The following is a 4793-nucleotide window of genomic DNA, read 5'->3' on the forward strand; positions in this document are numbered from 1 at the left end:
TATTTATTAAATAAAAGTGAAAAAAAAGTTAAAGAAAAGAGCTTTCGTGAAAAAATAAATGTTCAGATTTGCAAAGGGGATGTTTGGCTTGGAATAGACACAAGGCTATAGAAGTGGGTATTTCTTTGGACTACTTAGGATGAATATTATCAGAGAAGGATGTGCAGTATATAGTCAGGGAAGGATTTCCAGAGCAAGTGACATTTAGGCTATGATATGACTACTATATTTTCTGATAATATGTGTCTAACTACGCAGAGAATCCTTATACTATGATGGTTGCATGGTTCAGCAGTTTGAATTCTGAAGAGAAGTATCTGGTCTGATGTAAAAAAAATAGATAAATAAATTTAAGAGGATCCAAACGAAAACAAACTGCAATTCTTGTTAAGAGAATTTCCTTTACAAACACCAGGAAGGTGAGTATTAATCACTCCACAAAATGAAAGTTGCTGGGGTTTTTGTTGTTTTTTAGCAATTCTCACTAATTTTCTCACCTATGTGACATACTGACATGTTAAAACAACTCCTGGGTCATGTGATTATCCATCCTTCTGTAACATCATTTCTTCAAAACAACTCAATTTTTGACAGATTTAATGATGAAATGGGAATTCAGTCTATATTAACAAAAACCCAATAATCTTCCCTTGATTCAAATGAAACAGTACTCACTTAAGCATATATTTCTGGACTTCCTTGCTAGACAATTTGAAGTAAATGTTGGTCTTCAGACATTGGGTCATTACCCAAATTAATGAGTAATTGTTTCTTTTAGTGCCATCCCCATCATGAGCATTCCACACTGCTAGAGCCAACACCAAACCAAATGAAATGAATAAACACAAGACAAAAATTAAAATCCACTCATTGTTAACAAGTAGAATGTTTCCTAGTTTCTATTATAATAAAACAGGCAAAAATTGCAGGAAAATAATCTGGTACCTTAGTTTTCTGCCTTAGAGTTTATCAACAATTTCTCCATCATTGTCTTGTTCAACTTTCCAAAAAAACACCTGAAGAAGCTAAGAGTTAAAAGAAAAACAATAATAATAGTCATTAATTTCTACTCTCAGGAATATATTTTCCCTGTATTCCTCCTACTAACTACAATAAAAATTAAACTACCAGCATTACATTTAAAACAAACATAAAATGTCTCTAAAAGACCAAAATACTAAAGCCATCAGCTAGGGAGCTTGAAACACAAGAAAGGACACAGTAGTGAGTTCTCTGGGTATTTGATTAGCCTCATGGATCCCAAACTTATAGCTGAAGAAGCCACCAACTCAGAAACACAGAGAACTCAGACCAAAGATAAAAACATCAAAACGCTGCTCTCTGTCATCAAAAGACCAGGAAAGGAACATCCCAGCAAGACAAATAACTTTTAGACAACAACTACTATACTGTGGCAAAACAGTACACAAATAAATAAATCCTAAGTAACCGACCTCCACATGTGACAGCAAAGAGCAAGCAGGAAGACTAGATTTGTACACTTATCTGGATGTAATAGGTACCCCCATTCTTCAACAAACTCAGAGCAACCACTAACAATGTTGTCTAAGATACCCACCAAAAAATACTGATAAATCAAAATGGCATCCTAAAAGATGTGCAAAATAACCCTCAGTAAGGCAGGAAAAATAACACAGAAATTAAAAACATAGGAAAAGGAAAAACACATAAAATTGTATTAATAACTATCAAATATAATGGCATAATTATACCAATTGAAAAGAGATTCATAGGGTACATTGAAAAACATGACCCAAATATAAGCTGTCTATGAGAAACTCCAAGTATAGTCATACAGGCAAACTGAAAGCAAAATAATTGAAAACAATGTACCAAATAATGAGGACATAAAACATAGTTAAAGAAGAATTCAGAGATCAAGATGTAGAAAGAGAGAAAAGACGTGCTGATTTCGGCCATAGGACATTATCAGAAGAATGGGGGAAGAACCTCATTCTCAGGAAAAGTTGGAGAGACATTTGCAGTGGGTAATCTACAGAAAAGAGAGATACCATGAAGCAATAGGGACAGTATAACCATGCAGCAGCAAGTGGGATACTGCCGGCAACTCTCACAGCAGGTGAACATAAATTCAAAAATCCTCAACAAAATATTAGCTAATTGAATCAAAACTATAACACATCAAAAAGATCATTCAACTAAGTGCAATTTATCCCTGGTATGCAAGGATGATTCAACATATACAAATCAACAAACATGATATATCATATTAACAAAGAATAAAAACCATATGATTATCTCAACAGATGCCGAGAAAACTCTGGATAAAATGCAATATCCTTTCATGATTAAAAAAAAAAAAAGAAAACTCAAGTGAATTGAGTAGAGAAGGAACATTTGTGAACATAATCAAGGTAATATATGACAAACCCATAGCCAGCACCATATTGTATGGAGAAAAGCTGGAATCATTACAATAATCCAGACAAAGATGTCCACTTTCACCATTGCTATTCAATATACTTCTGGAAGTTTTAGCCAGAGATAATAGATAAGAAAAATAAATCAAAGGGATAACAGGAAAAGTAGGAGTCAAATTATCTCTGTTTGCAGATAATATGATCTTCTATGTAGGGGAACCAAAAGACTCCACTACTTATTGAACCTCACCAGAGAGTTTGTTAAAGTTGTAAAATATAAAATCAAAACACAAAAATCATTGTATACACAAAATATGCCATGGCTGGGAAAGAATTTGTAACATCCGCACCATTCAAAATAGCTACAAAAAATTTAAATACCTTGGAATAAATTTAACCAAGGATGTGAAAAATCTCTAAAGTAAAAATTACAAAACGTTAAGTAAAGAAATAGAAGGACACACAAACAATGGAAAAGTCTTTCAAGCTCCTGGATTGGAAGAATTAATAACATCAAAATGTACAAATTATCCAAAGTAATTTATAGAAACAATGCAATCCCAATCAAAATATCAAAGACATTCATCTCATATCTATAAAAAAATGACCCTGAAATTCATAGGAAACCACAAGAAACCCCAAATAGCTAAAGCAATCTTAAACAACAAAATAAGGCTGGAGGCATCACAATCCAAGATTTCAAGATATACTATAGGGCAGTTATGGTCAAAAAACTCAGGTCTGGGCATAAAATTAGACATGTAGACCAATGGAACAGATTAGAGACCTACCCCAGAAATTAATCTACACATCTACAACCAACTAGTCTTTGAAATGAACTAAAACCACTCCCTGGAGAAAAGATAGTCTCTTCAACAAATGGTGTTGGGAGAATCGGTTATTCTCATGCAGAAGTATTAAACAAGACCCCTACCTTATACCCTATACAAATACCAACTCATAATGGATTAAGGATTTAAACCTAAGACCTGAAACCCTCAGATACTACAGGAAAACACAGAGGAAACACTGTAAGACTTGACATAGGCAAAAACTTCTTGGAAAGACAAAGACTTCACATAGGCAAAGAGTTCTTAGATAAGAAGCACAGACAAGAAAAGAAAAAAAAAGACAAATGGGATTTCCTCAAGCTAAGGAAACACTCAACAAAGTGAAGGAGCAACCTACAGGGTGGGAAAAATATTTGCAAACTATACATCTGATAAAGGATTAATATTTAGGATTAATATTTAGGATATAGAAGGAGCTTAAGAAACTCAACAACAACAAATGAAGCAATCCAGTTAAGAAATGGACTAAGAAGATGAACAGGCATTTTTCAAAGGATGAAATGCAAAGGGCCAACAGACACATGAAAAAATACTCAAGATCACTAGCTATCAGGGAAACACAAGTAAAAACCACAATGAGGTTTCATTTCACCGCAGTTAGAATGACTATCATCCAAAAATCAAAAAGCAATAAATGCTGGTGAGGATGTGGGGGAAAAGGTATCCTAATACAGTTTGGGGGGAATATACTCTAGTACAATCATTATGGAAGAGAGTATGTAGATTCCTCAGAAATTTAAAACTATTTAGAACTACCATATACTAAGCCATTCCACTCCTGGGAATTTACCCAAAGAAATTAAATCAGCATATGAAGGAGTTACCTGTACCCCCATGTTTATAGCAATTCAACTCACAATAGCTAAGATATTGAATCAACACAGATAACCATCAACTGATGACTGTATATGGTGCATATACATTATATATAGACACATATCATATATATAAATATATATGCATGACAGAATATACATGTATATATAGAATATATATAAAGAATATACACATGTGTGTGTATATATATATATACATATATACATGATAGAATATTACCAAGCCACAAAAAATGAAATCCTGGCTTATACAACAAAATGGATGCAACTGGAGACCATTATGTTAAATGAAAGAAACCAGACCCACAAAGAAAAATATCATATGTTTTCCCTGATTTGTGGTAACTAATATACAGAGTACAAAAAATTAATGTACATAAGCAAAATTGACATTTTGAGATTTGATTATTGTTTATAGGCCTTGTCTATACTCTTGAGGAAAAGCGAGTTTTTACTTATTACTTGTTGAATTCTTTATATAATGGAGGGTTAAGCTTTTGATAATAAAGTAAATTGAAAGTCTGTCATTGTAAAAATTAAAATAAGAAAGGAAGGAAGATGAAGAGTAGGAGTGAGGCAGGGAGGTAGGAAGGTGGGTTGGAAATATAATTATGCTCTTTAAACCATATATATGAAATACGTGAAATTTGCTTCCTTTATGTAAATAAAAAATATTTAAAAAACAAGACTTCAAAGCAAAAAAA

The 4793-nt window shown here is 32.9% G+C and overlaps 1 non-coding gene across 1 annotated transcript; it reads left to right on the plus strand.

The window, feature by feature from the left end:
* The first annotated feature begins 267 nt into the window (after positions 1 to 267).
* On the plus strand, positions 268 to 333 carry LOC127490876 (small nucleolar RNA SNORD77). The gene has a single exon (XR_007919265.1). It is a non-coding gene; the product is annotated as a small nucleolar RNA SNORD77 (small nucleolar RNA).
* The last annotated feature ends 4460 nt before the right edge of the window (positions 334 to 4793 follow it).

The sequence above is a fragment of the Oryctolagus cuniculus genome, chromosome 6 (assembly GCF_051225735.1).
Source record: "Oryctolagus cuniculus isolate XC-2025 breed Fujian yellow rabbit chromosome 6, ASM5122573v1, whole genome shotgun sequence".
Classification (NCBI taxonomy): domain Eukaryota; kingdom Metazoa; phylum Chordata; class Mammalia; order Lagomorpha; family Leporidae; genus Oryctolagus; species Oryctolagus cuniculus.